Source organism: Nuphar pumila, chromosome 2, assembly GCF_984573655.1.
Source record: "Nuphar pumila chromosome 2, dmNupPumi1.hap1.1, whole genome shotgun sequence".
Classification (NCBI taxonomy): Eukaryota; Viridiplantae; Streptophyta; class Magnoliopsida; order Nymphaeales; family Nymphaeaceae; genus Nuphar; species Nuphar pumila.
Genome location: NC_143250.1, coordinates 127,873,401 through 127,893,834, shown reverse-complemented (window position 1 = coordinate 127,893,834; position 20,434 = coordinate 127,873,401). Strand labels below are relative to the sequence as shown.

At 38.8% G+C, this 20,434-nt stretch overlaps 1 non-coding gene and 1 pseudogene across 1 annotated transcript; both read left to right on the top strand.

The window, feature by feature from the left end:
* Nucleotides 1-598: 598 nt before the first annotated feature.
* On the top strand, nt 599-680 carry TRNAS-UGA (transfer RNA serine (anticodon UGA)). Its single transcript has one exon. It is a non-coding gene; the product is annotated as a tRNA-Ser (tRNA).
* Nucleotides 681-16,397: 15,717 nt separating this feature from the next.
* On the top strand, nt 16,398-19,989 carry LOC149847068 (serine/threonine-protein kinase D6PKL2 pseudogene; annotated as a pseudogene).
* The last annotated feature ends 445 nt before the right edge of the window (nt 19,990-20,434 follow it).

Genomic DNA, 20,434 nt, shown 5'->3' with positions numbered 1-20,434 from the left:
ATAAATAAATTTCAATTTATCGTCAGAAGTTTTGGTGCCATCGTTTTCTCGTTTTAAGCTTTTTTTCACTATGGAAGAGAGAGGATAGAAATGAAATATTATTTAGTTATCTAAGAAAATCATTATAGTAAAACACGCAAATGGGGAAGAGGGAAAGTAAGGATTGTCATTTAGATGGGTCAGACTGGGGCCGGACTTGGATCGGACGTAATCAGACTTAAGTTGTAAGAGTCAGATTCAGATGAAGAGCGCTCATAGCAAACCTGGATCCAAGTGGGTCGGATACCATTTACGTGTGATCGGTCAGATCGGGTTTTCAGTGAGACTCAAGTCTAATTAGTCATTGGATACAAGTTAGTTTATCTAATGAATTGGATCCAACCCGAAGACAAAGGGGATTCTGTAAGCATTTTACTGAATCCTTCATGGGCTTGCAAACACCCACCTATGGAGGAAGTCGAATGATTGAACCCGTGATCCAATTTCCACACCCTCCTCTGCGTCCCCTCTGGAGGTTTTTATGGAGGGCAGCGTAGGGGAATTGCCAGTAGCTGTTTATATAATATTTAAATTAATGATGGTCTATAAGATACCAACCGTCGATATGTCCGAGTGGTTAAGGAGACAGACTTGAAATCTGTTGGGCTACGCCCGCGCAGGTTCGATCCCTGCTGTCGACGTCACTCAGTTTTTTTGCCCTTTTTCTTTGATTTTTCTTTTTGGTGTCTCCCTCCACACGTTTGTTTCCTATCCACCTCGGTTCCTATTTAATGGGGCCACAAGCACTATGATTTTTGGATTTCTCGAGTCCAATTTATCCAAATTGAGAGGATTCGCCAACAAAGGCTTGGATTGTAATCGTTAGGTAGCTGAAAGATCATAATATTGGATTTATGGAAAGATCCAAACTGGTTGAAGATGGTCTGGAATTCAAAGCCCCAACACATGAGAAGTTCACACAACTCTCATGCACATACTCTCACGTTATACATGGCTTTAATATAGAAAAATTAATTAAAAATACATGATATCATGCTAAATCAACTTAGAGTCTAAACCCTCTATATAAGGTGAATTTATTAATCTAGGAAACCATATGAGCAGGGATGTAAACGGCTTGGATTCATATCGGATATGACCAACACCATATTCAATTAGCCGGATGTTGGCTAAACAGATTCTATTCCAGATTTATACGTCCATGGTGAAAAGCTCATACTAGATCCGCTTTTTTACATGTAAACAGATTCAAATATTAGTCAAATCCAAATATTTGTCAGATTTGGATCTAATCGCATAAAAGTGTTTAGCACGTTTTATATGCGATGTTAGTAGGCTTGACAATCTCCAATACATAGCAAGATTCAATCTTTAAGATAATAAAAAAATCAACTGTTCAAAAGTCGTAAAATGTGAATGGTTTAAAATTGCCCAAAGCATTATGTTGGAGTCAATTTTAGTACATGCAAACAGTAATAGATCATGCTAAACATGATCCAAATTCAAATGCTAGATTCTGCTTTTGTATAACCGATCACCATAAGTTATGCCAGTTCGGCACTGGCACAACATGACGGCTTTAAAAAGGAATAACACATAAGATATCTTTCTCAAGCACGACCCAAACTATATCTGACCCGTTCAATGAGGAAAATCTCATGATAAATAAGAGTTTTTTGTTTTCTAGGAAATTTTTTGAAAAGATCGGCAAATATAAAATATACAAGACAAAGAAAACAAACAAGCAATATAGAAAATGAAAAAAATTAAGAAATGGTTTTATCACATAATCAACTATTGTGCCTAAAAAAAGGAATAAATAATATAAAAATTAAATTTTTTTAAAAAGGATATCTATCAGATTAATGTCCTGATATTTCCAAAATAAGCACCATTTTGGTGCCTGAAAATATCGTGATATATATATATATATATATATATATATTCAAAACGCCTGAGAGACATTTAGTGCATACCTTAAGCCCAAAGTAACTGATTCGGTCCCGGTTAGGTCGAGGCTGATCCATATTCGACTTGATCCGACCCGCTGTGTGACCTCTCCGATAAATACAAAACCCTCCCTCTTTCGTTGCTCATTCGTCTAAATAGAGATAGAAGAAGAAGAGGAAGAAAAAGAGTTTGAGGGGAAGCTAGGTTTGCTGGGACAGCCATTTGTAGGGTTTTCGTCCCTTCAATCGCTTCCTGTTCCATCGAATCGTCGCCGCTTCCGCGATGGTGAAGCCCAGCAGAGCACGTCCGACTCCTTCCAACTCCGCCTCCTCCTTCTCGCGCTCCGGCTCGCACTCCCGCTCGAAGTCATTCTCCTTCTCTTCGCTCTCGCCCTGTGATAGCTCGAGGAGCCGCAGCCCCATCCTACCCAAAGGAAAATGACTGTAATAACCTCAAAAATCTTGAGCTTGGGTTAGTGGACGTTAGTTCCCCAAAAAAATGACTGTAATAACCTCAAAAATCTTGCCAATTTTTTTCATTCAATAATTGAACATCCATGCAATTATTTACAATAATCATAACCATCGAAATTCATAAGCAATAAAACAGAAGAGTGAAAGTGAATTGTACTTCAAAAGTGCTAAAATATGGTGGCAGAGTCGAAGTCCACTATTAAGTTATGCGGTTGGTAGCAATTCTTGAAGCTACATTTGCAGCCAAGAGAGGGGTGAGTCTATAATCTAGTAAGTTCCCATTTACAAATAGATACAATCGTTACAACTGTAGTGAGCTCTAAACTCCTAGTATTAATTTAGTTTGCTAATTATGCACACATGTTGTTTATGAATTTTACCTCATTTTTTTCGTATCTCTATCATCATTGTAAAACTCATACTCTACTTTAATGGTTATTCTAGAAATAGCCTCCTCGAGCATAGCAACCCATGTAGACAACTCAGAGTCTACAGTATTGGCCAGACATATTAACTACTTACAACAACATAGTCCAAATTGAACCGGACTATAAATACAAGTGTTGCGGATTCTCGTCGATTGCAAGATGAAAGCTACAAAGTGCTCATTTGATAGCTAGCCGGAGAGCCATGATGGCTATACCTGCTCTCAAGGTACTCAATGAGCTATACATGCCCCCAAAGTGTCTCAAGGAGCTATCAGAAGAAAACTTGCTTCACACTTTAGGGATTACTACAATGTGCGGTCATCAATGGTCGATATGATAGCCTTTCATTGTTGACTATCGTAAACTAAACTTGGTTTCATTGTAGCACTTATTGTGGCATAGCTAGTTTGGAGTAAGAATATATGGGACATTTATGGTGTCTTCTTCGAGATGTAGGAAGTTTGTATTCCTCCCCACCTCATTCGTGTAAGGATTAATGTACTGAATTGCATAATAAATGTTTGCAATGTTGAAACTATGCCACCTACCAGTAGGATTTCCTGGTTCAATGCTTAGGTGGTCATTGAACCAAACTCATAGTTCACATTGGGATATCCATTTAGTCTCCATAGATACTGGATGGCATGTTTGTCTTTGACATTTTAATTCTTTTTGCACCAAGTGGGTTAGTTGCCTTCTCTTACAGGACTAGGTGTATATGATACAATTGTAACTTCTCAAGATCATTTAATCAAGTTCATTCTTGCATACACGTAAGGTTGAAATATTTAAATTCTATATTGTTATAAAATATAGGACTAGTTAAAATGGCCCAGCCTACAAGAGTTGAATAACTAAGGCTGACAACAAGTTGGGGTCCTGACCGAGCTTGATTATATATTAATCAGATATGGTGTCACAATGCAGACCTGAATAACCAAACTTGGCTTAGAGTATGTTGATTTGGTTGTGTTATGATTAGTCTAGTATGGATTATATTATTGACATGACCTAATGTATCTCACCCAGCCGCACACTGCATTTTGTTGTAAATGGTGTGTGATCTCATGTATTTTGTGTCACAAAAAGAATAATGCACTGTATGTGTGATGTTAAACCTATTAAAAAAGTGCACCATAAGGATTCATGTGCATTTTTGGACTGATATGTGGCCAAGGATGCAAGGATCTGAGCTTGTGTGTTGTTCACATGAGATTTAGATTTTGGATTGACCCTAGTCTGTTGAGGTCCAACTATATGTTGAATACCTCTTGCCTTTTAATGTGAATGTAAGTTAAGAAGATTGGGGTCATTGAATACCTCAGTATTGTCATGTTTTCATCCATAGTGTTTTTTTTTTTTAAAAACACTAGTTCAAGCCTAGAGAAAACTTTTTTCTTTACTTGCTTGGCCACAAAACACTACACCTCCTATTAGAAGGCTAGGTATCTGCTATCTGTTAATAATTGTAATCAATAGTTCACAACAGCCTTTTATCTTGGTGAGCTTTAGTTGAGGTTCCGAAATAGAACCCATTACATAACCTCAAAGTTTTTTTCCTCTGAGATTATTCTTCATTGTTGATGCGCACATCATGTAATTCTTGCTATTGGGCTTGAAGGATAAGTCAATCTTAGATTCCATTACACGGACAAAATATGAGGGGGAAGAAGGAGAGTGAGGTCACGATTTCAACTCCAAGAAATGTATGGCTTTGATACCATGTAATGAAGTATGCAAAAATGTAAAACAAGAATGCTAATACATTCACAATGTCAAACAATGGACAAGCACTAAGGCACAAGAGAGAAATAACAGAAATCCACTATAGGACAATACAAAAGACCTTTAAAAGGCTACACATAAGTAAAAATATGAAAAGCTTATTGTAAAGGAGCTCTAAAGATTAAAAATACAAGGAGAAAACACCCCTTATTATACACAAAGAAGAAGTGAAAAAGAGGTGAAAAGGGGAGCCATTGGGGGCTCCCACATGTAGTTGTTGGGATCCCCCAACGGTCATATTTATGACCATTGGGGTCCCAAAAACTATGGTGCGGGACCCCCAATGCATATTTAATGCAGAAAAAAAGATAAAAATTAAACTACCTATTACAATAGTTGTTTTTAGAAACAACTATGTGAAATGACCAAAATACCTCTATCGGGTATTCTATATATATATATATATATATATATATGTGTGTGTGTGTGTGTGTGTGTGTGTGTGTGTGTGTGTGTACATATATTTTAACACGGGACATCATGCTTGAGTCAAGGTTAAGACATGAAAATAGTAAATAAAACATGTCAAATATGATATAAAGGCTAGGCTTTAGCTTTTGGATATTAGAACTATGCAAATCAAAAGTACCATGAATTATTTAGTATATATATATATATAGTAATGATAGGGTGCTCCCAGTGCACCTACTCCCACTTAATAAAAGCTTTAGATTTTCAATTTTCTCAAACTTTTTTTTGTTGATCGGACCCCTATAGATATTATCTACAAGCATTATTTAGCAGAAAACATGTTTTGGATCATGAAATTATGGCATACATGTAGGTTTTTTAAGACCTTTAAAAATCAATGTCTCTTAATGTATCAAAATTTTATGACTTAAAAAATCCTATTTTTACATCCAAAAAACATGATCCAAAGCATGATTTCCTATCAAATAAATTATGTTGAGTACTTCTATAAGGTCTGATTGAGAAGATTCAACCTATAACTATGATTTCTAGCAAAGTTACCAGAAGTGTCATAGGGAATGGGGAATTCAAGCACACTTTCTCGAAGTGCATTTTAGAAGTGCGAAATGTCGAGCTTTCAAATCGTATCGGGAAGCGCAAAAAAAAATTGAGAAGCATGCTTCCCATTTAGGGGAAGCTTGCTTCTCCATTTTTTTTATTTGTATTTTTATTTTTATTTTTATTTTTATTTTTTTCTCTTTTTTTTCTTCCCCTCGCTTCCTAGATCGCTTCCGGTTCGCTTTTGAGATGATTCCTAGTTCGCTTCTAAGTCATCCCATGCTTCCCGCTTCCTAAAATTTTGAAAGTGTCACTTCCTGAATCGCTTTCCGCTCCTACTTCCTCGACTGACAACTTTGATTTCTAGTATGTGGGAGTGTAGGTGCTCCATGAGCCCTTACACACACACACACACACACACACACACACAGAGGTGCGCATGTTCATGAGTCTTCCTGCCTACAACCAAACAACTATCATTCTTTATTGTTGATATTTGGTGTTGATTAAGGTATTATTGATGTCTTCTTTCAAATACATGTGCAATAGTAGAATATTTCTCTTGTTAAGGTCATGTGCTTTAATGTTATTGTCATATGTTTATTTTTATAGATTATGATTGTGTAGGCAACTATTTTATGCCTATATTTTCATAATCTTCATCCCTTTTGGATATGCTGCTGAATACAAAGAATCTCCTTGCTTCTGCAACCCCAATTCATTTATTTGTTTTGTCCTATTGAGGTTAATTTATGTATTGTTCATATGATTTTCTATACAACCTCTCTCTCTCCCCCCCTCTCTCTCTCTGTGTTTTGTGTGTGTAACTACAGCTAGCATGCAAAGGAATGATAGTGATTTTGTTGGTTGCTTTGTATTATACTGTGGTTTGGACATATTCGGCAAAGGCCTAATTATGCTTCAGTTAGAAGGATGGAGAAATGGGAAAATATATTAGTTAAAAGAGGTCGGGGTAGGCCTAGGAAGACTTGGTTGGAGATGATAGGAAAGGATATGAATGCTTTGAACCTCACCGAGGACATGGCATTGGATAGAAATGATTGGAGGAGAAGGATTCATGTGGAAGACCCAAAATAATTTCTTTGTTGGTTCATATTGCCGACCCCAATTGTTTTGGGATGAAGGCGTAGTAGTAGTTGTTGTTGTTGTTGTTGTTGTTGTTGTTGTTGTTGTTGTTGTTGTTTGTTGTTGTTTGTTGTTGTTTGTATTGTACTGGCGCTGGCCTTTTTTTTTTTACAAAACATAACCAGGGACAGAGCAGACCTCCGATATATGGGAGGTCCAATCCATTCTCTTCCAGATCTCCTAGCCCTCGCGAGGTTGTTGCAACTTGTATTCTTTTCTTGGTTCATGATTACTTGACTTCATTTCTTTTCATAAACATAATTGCTTTTCTGAAATATCATTTTCTACCTCAAGGAAACAGAAGGATATCAAGAAGTCGAAGCCCTAGAAGGTAGTGTTTCTGATCTATATCTTTTGGTAACTCACCAGATTTTCCTTTTTATTTTTTCCATGTCCATGTGTGTGTGTGATTCCCTTGTACCTTAATGAATTGCTTCCTATGGACCAATTTGGTTGACTTGGTCAAAGAAGTCTAAGTTATTGAACCCTACATTGTCTATTGATAGTTTTTTCTTTTTTTGTTATGGTCTTGGTTATGTGCATGATTGATGACTACTGACACCATTTAATGAAACATCACATCAGCTAATACTTGAGATGTTCACCATTCTTCTTGTGAAGGTTGGGCAGAGGCAGAAGCAGTGGCAACATCAGCAGTAGCGGCTCCCCTTCCCATAAGCCTAATTAAATATGGATCTATGGCCAAACATGTAAGTCAGACTCTCTCTCTCCATGATAGAACCTTTGATACAGAGCCATATAGAAAGTGGGATTTTGGGTATTAAAACATGTGATCATGGTAAATGTGGGACTGTGAAGCTGACCTCTGACTATGTATGGGTTTTGATATGTAATGATTCTGGTGAAATATGTAACAAGACTGCTTGAGAACTTGAGAGTGATTTTGCCTAGATTTGTACCTATAAACTCTATTCTGCTCTATTTGCTTTTGTCTAGAGAACCATTGGCAATAAGATTGATGTTACACTTTAGATGACTCAAATTATCCTGTTGAATTTGGCTATCATATATCAATCTAAAACAGCTAATTTGGAGTCCAATACTCTTGTGGAGTAATATATGCTGGAAATTTTATGAATTAATTGACACAGCCAAGCAGTAATTCCCTGTAGAGCATGGTTTGTGTTCCACTGGAATGAGCCAAACAACCTCAAGCCAATGAAGATCCGTTAATAGTGGAAAAGATTGATTGAAGTGTGTATGACTTCAAAATTTATGAAAGAGGGCTCTATAGGGACGCATCATTCAAAAGTTTGTGTGAAATCAACTAAAGTACCCACATGCCCAGTTGCTCAAAAATAGCCAATGAAATTATAGTATATTCAGCAAAATACTATTTATGACTATTGTTGTTGCAACTTATATTAAGTTCCATGTCGAAGGTCATCACTGCAACCCACTAGCAAATATGAGGAGTTCCATCGATATCTTGATAAGTACACAGAAGTAGGAAAGCCAGAATCTGCACCATTGCAAATTCATCAACACAGTTGAGTGTTGCTATGGAAATGGGAGCTAAAATTTTCCAATAATAGACATATTTTTTAATGTGGAGAGAGCATCACAAGTCCTGACATCACTGCACCTTTATGGGGCATTCTAGCTAATGAGAAGGATTGTATCTTCGAGTGCATGGTGTTGTTGGAGCTCAAATTTATGGTCAAATTTCATCACACGGGTTGCCATCAGTTTCAGAAATTAGCAGTCCCCTATTTACATATTGCTATTTGTAGGGAGACATGGTTGACTACATGTTGCTTAGCTATTAAAAGCCAAAGTGGATTGTTGTTGAATACATCCATACACGTCCACAAGTTGCCAACAATAGGAGATGTGGAGAACAGATGGTACCAACTGAAGAGATGTTGTGAGAGCCCTGACACTTGGTTGAATTCATGTACTTTTGTGTGTAGCAGAGAACAAAATTGAAAGACAGTAAATGGAATTACTAGTCATCTTAACACCGATACGAGCTTTGTCAATTATGTTGATGCGAAGGAACTTCTTTGAATGTTGTGTTAAGACACAGACCAGTGGCAGTGAATACTTGAACCTTTTGTATGTTGGGTTATGTCTATGCATTCATACTAAATGGCAGGAGCTAGAGTATATGAATGTCTTCAATGCATTGGCGGCTTGATGTTATTGATTCTACTGATGTTCTGTTCGAGCACAACAAACCTAAGTCTGGACATCTTGCTGTAATGGTGCTTTTGTAGGAACAACCAAATTATAACCCATAAATGAAGCTACTTCAATCATTCCCTATTTAGTGCACAGATGAACCCAAGTGCTTTCAGCAATACCGCAAATCATGGTTGTTCTCATGAGATGATGAGAAAGGAATAGGTGTTGTCCACCTTCAATGATGCTCACTCAATAGACCAAATTAGTGTTGACTATAATTCACAATGCCTAAGTCATTCAAGGATGAGATGTTATTGTTCTACTGTAGAGGATGTGAATCAGCCATGCATAAAGACGCAAAAATTTGAAGCCTCAGGAGCATTTCTACTTAGTACGCACAAAATACTACTCCAACAACAGTGCCAAACTAGAGCACCAAGACCTTAGTATCAACACAGTGATTGTAACAGGAATGACTTTGAATTGGCAAATGCTAATATGCACAACACTCACGAACAATAAAATTCCAGTGGTGTGTGCAAGTTTTTACCTATTGTTATAGCCCAAAATTCATAAGATGATCCAGATCCAGTGCTCAAGAATTAGATGCCATCTTTAGAGCCCCATGTAAGTCGACCAGCACTGTGTGGGTCCCAAAGTGATGACGTGGCTTCTCTAATTAATTAAATGTTAATTGTTTAGAGTCCCAGTCAGGAAGAGAAGAAGTGTCTTATGAAGGCCACAGTTCTTGAATGGTAGTTCTACAAAGTTGAATACCTCGTCGACAGATTTGCTACCAATGGTGATTCCTCTCCCAGCAAGGTCATTACCAATGCCACAGTAGTGTACCATGGAGCGAGAGCATGTCTAATCATACCGGATGCCTCAACCTACTAAGACCCTCCTATGTGCAACAACAAACTCACAGCTCCAACCCATAAGGAGCGAAGTAGCCTCGGGTGTAATGACCCCAACTCATACCTTTTGAAAATGCAATTTTTTTTAAATCAATTACAGAAATCTTCCCAGAAACCTGAGGTCTTTAAAGTTCCACTCTCAATTGGATAAAACAACCATCCACAATAGTGCTTATAATTATCATCCATACTAAACCAAAACTTTATTGAAGTAATAAGTGATAAGTCTCGAGACAATTGCATAAATAAAAAATTCAGAGTGCAATAACAACTAAATGAAATGAAATGAAAATAAAAGAAGAGACATGTTGCCCATCTGTGATCTGTCTAGCAAGTGTGTGACACATGTAACTCCTCTAGAAGTCAGTCGCTTCACTGATCACCTGCGGCTGTGAAAAAACATAGAAGTAAGGTGTCAGAACCGAAATCCTGAGTATGGGTACTTCTAATGAAACAAGTGAGCTAAAGAACACAGATAAGATTTCATGCAATAGTTTAAGAGAATACAATTATGATATTTACATAATTCAGTTAAGCATTCATGCAACATGGAGCATTTATTAAGCATAAAAGAGCATTAATCAATAACATGAATCACAATTTAAGTAAGCAAGATATTTAACATGCATTAGAGATCAAACAGCATGCATCCACCAACATGTAGTAATTAAGGGAACATGTAACCATGCATGTTCTAATGCATAACAGGAATATGCATGATTTATATGCAATGCATGAACCATTTATTATCTTTTCTTAAAGTTTTTCTTTTCATATACATGCCTTATTAGATGCATACAAATTAAGTTTTTTTTTTAATTACTGTTGCCCGCAGATATACCAAACGGGTATAATTTCTCAAGGTTAAGTAAGGTTCTCAGGGTAACTTAACACATAAGTTATATTTTATTAATGAGTTCTAAACTTAGCCCTCGACCGAATCACCTTTGAAACATTAGACCTCTGCATCTAATAGTGTCATTTTTTTGTATACCAAAACAACAACTGTGTCGAATACACCACCCTCAAGTAAAGTGGCAGACTCTTCTTGAAACCGTGGCCAGGAGAAAGAATCTCAATATCGGGTTCAGGGGTAATGAGTAAAGCACACAGAGTTTTTTTTATCCTCGTGGTCCCCCAAAATCGATTCCCTAAGATGCTCATTCTTTCGATGAGAGATCTCAGATCGTATATTACATTGTTCTTATTTATTATCTTTTTTATTTAAAAGCTATTTATTAAGTTTTGTAATTCAGCATGCAAAAGCAAAAGCAAAAACTCGCATCTACCCCTACGAGAGTCATCACGAAATCACCACCCACGGAAAAGCATAGAACAGTGTAAACACAATGCAATAAAAATAAATATGATTTTAGCGATACATTTAAAAGTAAGTAAAGAAAGAGCATCCTATGCTCGAGTCTCTCCAAGCCTGTGATGATTCACTTGAATCATCGATGCACCATATGTAAAAATCATAACAATATGCCACAATTCACCTCCTTTCTAAATGCGCATTCATATATGCAGCTTTCAGCTATGTGCATGAAACAAAGATATTTAGACGCATGTTTACATTCAATTCATGTAATAGTGACAAGTACACACTTTCATTTAATTCCCGTTTTTAGATCAATTGTATGTTCTCATTCATTATGCATAATCATGTCTATTGCACATTTTCATCGTGTACATATTCATGTCAATACACATTTCCTTTGAGTGTACACATCAACGACAATGCATATTTCCACTTGTTATACACACATGTGGACATTTATGCAACTGCATACATATATGACTATATAAATCTCATGTATCCTCATGCACTCTACATAAGCTTCCTATTCAACATTATACATAGGCATGGCACATGAAAGGTTATGCTCATCACCCAGATCAAAATCAATGTGCATGCTTTCGTAATAAGATTCAAGAAAAATTTTGTGTACATATGTGATTCAACAGATTATGACCATCACAATGCATACCCTCAAGAAAAGAAAAGATGTATACCTATTTGGCTAAATTTCTTGGATTTAAAACACACACATTGTTTTAAGTTCAAATAAAATACCTATTTCTCTTCCTCATCTTGATGCTTCTTTCTTTGCCTTCCATCTTCATCATTTGCCTTTCCTTCTCTTTCTCCTCATTTTTCTTCGATTGCCTTTCCCTCTCCTCCTCCTCCTCCTTCTTATTCTTTTTTTGCCTTTCCCTCTCCTCCGCCTCCTTCTTCATTTGCCTTATCTTCCTTTGTTTTTCAAAATATTCATGTTTCATCAGTTGTCTTTCCTTCTCTTCCTCCTCATTCTTCTTCTTCAATTGCCTTTCTCTCTCTTCCTCCTCCTCCTTATTCTTTTTTTGTTTTTCCCTCTCCTCCTCCTCCTTATTCTTTTTTTGCCTTTCATTCTCCTCCTTCTTCTTCTTTCTTTGCCTTTCCCTTTCCCTTTCCTCCGCCTTCTTCCTTTGCCTTTGCCTTTGCTTTTCGTTTTCCTCCTTCTTTCTTTGATTTTCCTTCTCTTTGTCATCCTTTTTCTTCTTCTTCTTCATCTTTAGTCCTTTCTTATTCTTCATTTGCTCTTCAGCCTCAATATCTGATGGATAATCCTCCACATAATATAATTCCAATGCTTTGTCTCTGTCTTTGTCATTCTCAATCTTCATTATATTTTGGTACCTTTCATAACACTCATATAGATGGGACTAGCATATAACTTCTCTAATATTCATCCCATAGAACAAAAGGGGATTTCTTGTGTGACGAGCTTTAGACATTGCTGACCTGTACAACACATAAATTTAACCGCATCATTATATGTTACAACCGTCTCTCTAAATATATAATAATACAAATTATCATATTCGTTACATAATCACCAACATTACAAATCATCATAATATTTGACTTCATAAGTAAACATCGTTGTAAGATTTAGCAAACTTAAGTACAAATTAAGGTAACTTCATAAATACACATCGCTAGTGCTTTAAATGTATAAATCGTTGTTGCTTTAAACTTACAAATTGTATAAATCGCAACCTTCATAAGTACATTTTATTGTAACATTTGACTTCATATGTATACATTGTTGTACGATTTATCAAACTTAAGTACAAATCATGGTAGTTTCATTATATTGTTATTGTTTCAATTGTATAAATCGTTGTTGCATTGAACGTACAAATCATTGTAGAAATTTAGCCTTCATAAGTACACATCGTTGAAATGTTTGGCCTTCATAAGAACAAAATGTGCTAACTGTTTTTCGATGCCCAGAAGGTGGATAGGTACAAATCGATTTGTTTCAGTATGAAAATAGGTGTTATTTAGCATAAATAGTAAAACCAATTGTAAGATTTAGCATTCATATTTACAAATTGATTTATTTGCATAACGAAACCTTGGTAATCCGACAGTGGAGGAGAAACACCCAGAAGGTAGACGCATCTGATGGTGGCAACGATGTTGCCATTGCGTAGACGACAAAAAAGGGTACACTGGCGGCAGCAAATGACGGCAAAGGGTGCTCCGACGACAGCAGACGACGACAAAATTTGCATTGTCAAAGGGAGCTTCCGTTACAGCAGATGGTGCAAAAGTTTATTACTTAAGGCAAAAACAGAACGTTTGGACTTTAAAGAGTTAACATCATTCTTGAACCAGCGTTTCAGTTTTCTAGATGGAGGATCTCGAACCGTCGTTTTCCTTTTCTTGAATGGGAGACATTTTTGTCATCTTCTCGAACCATCATTTCATGGCAAGAATGACGGGAAAGGGTACTTATGTCTTTGCAATTGCACCAGATTACGTTGCTAAGTGACGCTGATACACATTGGGATACGAGCGCCACGAGCTTATATATGTGGCGCTCATTGGGACCCCCTAACATGCAATGTAGCTAACGACCGGGGGGGGGGGGGGAGGAACATATAACCTGCTTCGCTCTTAACCGTTATCAATTTAGCTTTATAGTCAAGATTTTGGCCACGAGCCCCTGAGGTGACCCACGACTATTGCAGGTCGAGCCAGCCATAACAGAGGTTGGTTCCCTATCCAGGTTCACTCATCGGTGAACAAGTCATAACCTGCAATATCAACCAGGTGCCGCCGCGTGAGATGTTGGTGTTCATTGCGCTACAATTCAGCTATCTCTAGTGAAGAACATAACAGAGCCATGTATTACTTGAAAAGTTGCTCCACATTGATAAAATGGAGTCAAAACAGCTTAATCTATGCATTACTTGAAAAGTTGAAATTTAATTTTCCACTATATATAGATTGCCAAGATAGAAAAAGGAGAAAAAATAAAATAAAATTTGAAGTTGGAGAACACTACGGCATTACCAAGTTGATGAATGCATTACCTCCAATTGCTTCTAGTAATGCCAAAGTACGTTTTCAATGAAAGCTGGACTGGATTATTAAGACTGCCTAACTGAGCTCCGAAGTTTTGAGAATTCCACTTTTTGCATGTTATAGTGATTTTTGAGAGTTCTCATTCTTCCTCTTCTTCATTGATGGTACGTACAGACTGTTTCCATTCAAATAGAAGGAATCGATCGTCAATTTATGGCAATTTCTGTTCTTGGTTCACATGGATGACATCACGTGCATTTGAATCGAGTAAAAGAGAATCTTCCTCAACAAATTACCCAGTACATGTCCTAACAAAAACACCAAATATCATGAACTTGGTTAAGTAATTGCCATAATTCCCAAACACAAGTTAGGGGTGGGCATGGTGCTGGCCCGGCCGGGGGCTGTTTAGAACTCGGCCCACCGAGCTTTAATTTAATTGCGGCTCGACCCCACGATGGCCTGGCCCGGAGATGGCCCAACCCATTGGGCCCACTTCTTAACAGGCTCAGGCTTGAAGAGCAGCCTATATATGACATGGCCCCATTGGACCATGTGAAGCGGGCAGGGCCAGGCGCAGCCCAGCCCAAATCCAATTAATTTGTACAACTAATTAGGTAAAGAATAAATAATTAACAAGTTTTCATGTACCCAACTAATTATTTTTTTAGTTTTCATAAAATTAAAGCAACTAATTAGGTAAATAATAATAATTACCAAGTTACTATATAATTAATTAATTTGTTTATTTTTTTATATTATTAAAAATTAATAAATAGCTCAGACTGGTTGAGCCTGCCTGATAGCCCACCCGACCCACGTATATAATGTGTCAGGTTTCGGCCCCATAGCTAAAAGGCCCAGTCCTAAAACCTTGACCCAAACCTGGCCCATGGCAGGCCGGGTCGACTTGGCCCATGGGGCTCATCGGGCGGGCCGCCCGGCCCATTGCCCATCCCTAAACACAACATAAGGAATATAAAAAAAAAGGAGAAAACTCAGCATCTAATTCAGCCAGCCCAATCGTAATTCCTAAATACAGATTGGCATTGGATCTACCACGTCTGTAACTAGAAACTATAATTTATTGTGAATGATTTATGCATGCACTATAAGTTTAAAACTGAACGCCATTATGGTGGTCGACCCACACCACCCTCAATGACAAACCCCTAATGATTTATTCATCACAATTTTAGCTGCTTAATTAGCTAAAAATTGAAATGAATAACTTATCTATTTAGGTGGTATTTCATAAATATGCATCAAACTAATAATTTCCAAGATTATCATATATGAGATACCAGACATTAATTACTTCTAGAACTATAAATTTACAATTGGAGGTGCTCCTTTTTCTATTTTATTATTTTTTTTATTTGTATGGATCATAAAGAAGCTGAGTTTCTTGTTAGTGACCATTGAATCCCTCTCACACGCATATGGTAGGCTGCGGAAGGGTTAAAGGTCTAGCTAGGCTGCATCAGGGTGGATTCTTGTGGGGTCTGACTAGCATGAATTTTCAACTGCCTCTTAAAAGAAAAAATAAGAACAACAATAAGTCCTAATTGGATCCGGATCTGACCAAGTTTAAGTATTCATATTCTAAGACTTCTTTAAGGTTTTATATATATAGGAATGGAGCTGTCAGATCTGGACCTGGAGTCCATTTTGAATAAAGTTGACCAGGATATATGGTCAGATTCCATTCATCATGACCAGATGCCGTCTGTCAGTATGACCCATCCAATCGGATATGGTTTGGATTGCATTCAAGTCAGGGTCCAGCAATGCTGTTCAATAGAAAGTTCAAGGACTCCATGGTTTGACTCAAGCGTCTCAGAAGCTAAGCCTCATGACCGGCTTGTGTTCGTGGCGAAGACCGGGTCCACGCAGGAAGCGGATCAGGTCATGCTGAACATGCTGACATCGTGGCCGTCTGTTTGCATTATTACCAATGTCCAAAATCTCGAAGGGTATTTTGTTCAATGTGATCCAGTTGGCAAAACAAAGACTTTCAAAATCTGTGATTGCAAAGCGGAAGCGCCATTCTCGGGTGGCCACATGACTTAACGATCACGCTGCCGGCCCGCGCCCTTGCACGGCCCCGGGATACGAGCGCGCACCCTCGCCCTCCCTCCAATAAAACTACCCAGGCCAAGGAGAGGAGAGTAAAGGACCGCCCTCCCTCTTGGACGCTTCCTTCTCTCCCACGCATGCGATGGGGACTGCTCGTGCAACAAAGTGTTCGGCGGAATGTTTGAAAGGAAACTCTGCTGCACCAAAGCATTCGACGACATGCGTCCTCACTAAAACCCTTACCATCACCTCATCCTCTTCCTCCTCCTCCACTGATAGCACCACCATCGATGACGACCCTCTCAGCATAAGCTTCGGCTCTTCTTCAACCATCACTACCACCGATGTCAAGTGCAGCACCAGCAGCAGCTCTCCTGCAGCTGACGATGCTGACAGCAGGTGGCGGTGCCCGCCGCTTACAATGAGGGATCTCCGTTTCGTGCGGCGGCTGGGGAGTGGCGACATCGGGAGCGTGTACCTGGTGGAGGTGAAGGGCTCAGGAGCGGTGTTTGCCGCCAAGGTGATGGACAAGCGAGAGCTGGTGAGGAGGAACAAGGTTGGAAGGGCTAAGACAGAGAGGGAGATCCTGGAGGGTGTGAGCCACCCATTTCTGCCGACGCTGCGTGCCGTGGTCGACGCTGGTCGGTGGTCGTGCCTCGTCACCGAGTTCTGCCCCGGTGGGGACCTGCACGTCCTCCGCCAACTCCAACCGGCCAAGAGATTCGATGAGGCCGCTGTCAGGTATGCTCCTTGCTCGCCCTGACCTTGACACTGCCTCTCTCTCTCTCTCTCTCTCTCTCTCTCTCTCTCTCTCTCTCTCTCTCTCTCTCTCTCTCTCTCTCTCGATGTGTGTGTGCGTTTGCGTGCATTGGATCCCGCCCTCTCTCACTCTTTCTTTCTCTCAGTGCATGTGTGTCTCCGTTGGATCTCGCGCTAACATTACTGAGATTGTCATTATCAATATTATCATGCTCGTATTTTATTGGGGTTGGTATAGTTCCTCAAGCAGTTATGGAACAATAATATAGTTAGATGAACGTGGTTACTCTCAGATGATGAGCGTCTGACTTTGTTAAAAAAGTAGTTGAAGAAGTGTAACCTGAAAAATTTTCTTCACCCATAATGATCATAAATTTCCTTCATGATGATGATCATGATCACCCTCATCATCTTTTTCTTCTTCTTGATATAGGATCACGTCAGAGGCACCTTTAACGGTGTTCATCTTAAAAAATGAACGACACTCATCAAAACTATGAACAAGCTCATTGTGAGCTGTTCACGTCCAAAAACGGAGTGGGGCCCATCCAAGTGATGGGACATCCCGTTCATACGGGTTTAGAATGCCATTCATCTTGAGATCAACGGCATACAGAGGAGGTGCTCTGACGGAATACCATCACAACACACTCTGACCTGATCCCGTCTCCTGCTGCTTTCTTGATTAGGCTTTGTCCTGTCAACTTGGTCTCGGATACGATAATTATTATTATATCATTATGATATTGATTATGACATGCAAGTATAATGCAGAAGGGAAGAAGAAAATTTGAAATGAACAAATAATAATGGCGGAAGGGATGAAGAATCGATCTATATGGAAATTAAGTGGTGGCGCAAGATAACCGTACATCTCAGACAAAATAGATGGCATGACAGTCCCCCATCTTAGACACGTTGGATGGATGGTTGTTTTTGCTACTGCAGTCTGCAGTTGTGTGACATTTTTTTTTGCGCAGAAGCTTCTTGATGCTTCATGCGATAATTTGGCTGACAAAATAAGTCGAATTACTGCAGAATTTAAGCACACATTTGACTTGGTGAGTCTTAGTTGTGAGAGCCAAGTGTTTTTTAAGTCAAGTACTTGTGCGAGTTGGCTCGATTTTACCGGACTTGGATATGACAGAATTAAGAAATAATCAATTTTTTTTGGAAAATTTGGTTTTGAATTAAAATATGAAATATGGCAAAACACCGTCATGTGCTACATTAATAGTTTTTTGAAATATTAATATAAAAAGTTAATATTATTAAAATATTAAAAAATATATAGTCTTAAGAAATAAATGTGCTAATTAATAATGATATTATTTTTAAAAAACTTTGTTGAATTAAGAGGAATTAAATACTGTACAAAATATTTGTATTTTGTTGTTATTATTTGCTATTGAAACTGGGGATGACCTTCAAGGGCACACGAACAGAATATGCCTAGGCCAATGCACTCTGATCCCTACAATCCTGCTATATATCATATTCAACCAAATAGTATACTTTTTTTGTCCTAATTAATCACAAAGAACTGACCTTTTCAATGACAAAACATGCAACAACTTGAAATCTTCTAAAGTACTTATACCATGGGTTCGTGCCTGGGTGCATGAGTGTGTATGTGTCTTAATGAAAATGTTTGAAAAATATGTGCATATGTAAAAATACAAAAACTATGTAACATAATATACAAAATAATATGGATTCTTTTTGTCTTCTTTTAAAAAAAATATGAATTTTTTGTCAAGTCAATATTGAAATTTTTTATTGCTTGATTAATTTATTGATTGTTTGAAAATGTCAATTTGCAATGAAAAAGCAATAGCTTGAAGATAGGTGATAACCCATCAAGTGGCCCGGTCCTCAGTGAAGATTTCTTTGTTATAAAAAAAAAGATATGTGATATTTTTTAAAATACCGCATTTTCTTTTGGCATTATATCGGCGTTTGGAAATACATGATGAAACCATAATATTTTTTCCAAAATTCCGAAATATCTTTGATTGGTGACGATCAAAGAAAAAACACTGGGAATCGATAATTTCTGAAGAGCCTTAAACAGTGGCGGAGCAACATATATACAGGTCAGGGTGGGTGTCCAATTATTTTTTTGAAATAAATGTGAATTCACTAATTTATTGTTTTATTGCTATTATTATTTTTGCAGATTCTATGCAGCGGAGGTGGTCGTAGCGCTGGAATACGTCCACATGATGGGCATCGTGTACCGCGATCTAAAGCCAGAAAACGTCCTCGTCAGATCGGACGGTCACATCATGCTAACCGATTTTGATCTCTCCTTAAGATGCGATGCTCCCACTTCAACGACCCTCGTGCTGTCGGACCCATCTTCGGTTCATAAGCTCGGGTCCAACCCGCCACCTTTCCCCACCAATTCATGCATACTCCCCAGCTGCATCGTCCCGGCAATATCCTGCTTCCACCCTATGTGGCGCTGGAAGAAGCGCTCCTGCAAGAAGCCAGTCCCGGAGGTGGTTGCCGAGCCCACCGACATCCGCTCGATGTCGTTCGTCGGTACCCATGAATACCTTGCACCGGAGATCGTCGCCGGTGATGGCCATGGCAGTGCGGTCGACTGGTGGACCCTTGGCATCTTCGTCTTCGAGCTACTCTATGGTGCGACCCCATTTCGAGGTGCGGACAATGAGTCGGCGCTTGCCAACATTGTTGCTCGGGCACTTGAGTTCCCATCTGGTGAAGCAGCTGTCTGTGTATCGAACGCTGCACGAGAATTTGTCGCTGCGCTGCTGATCAAGGAGCCGGAGCGGCGTCTCGGCTCCACCATGGGTGCAGCAGCAGTGAAGCGCCACCCATTTTTCTATGGCGTCAATTGGGCATTGCTCAGATGCGCCACGCCACCTTACGTTCCGCCGCCATCAGTCTCTGGTAAAATGGGTGCAGCTTCCGATAGCTGTTCAGATAGTACCGTGTCATACTTCTAGTCTGCAGTATTCCTTTGAAAAGAAAAACAAAAAAAGAAAAGAAAAACACTTCTAGCTAGTCCGCCTGGTGTTGTTTGATGATCGGGCCCAAGTACTTTACAAAGTAACACAGAAAATCTCGCTATATGCACAGCGATTTTCTGTGTTTTGTGTTGCTCAAGTATTTTGTAACGAACTCCGACCTGATCTCTGGATCTGCTCCGCTAGTCTGCAGTATGCCTGTTGTGCAGCACTGCTACATAGTCAGCTCTGTTCTTATATTGTGCCGACCTTGAATATATACAAGGGATACATGGCATGCAATAGTCCATTTAGGCTGTGTTTCGACTCACTCACGGACTCAGTAATTGGCATTGAAGCGCCATTGCCACTTACAGATTAAATTAAAGCAGTCATTTATCTCGGTGATTGCTTCTTTGTTTAGTGACCGTACTCTTGACCTCCT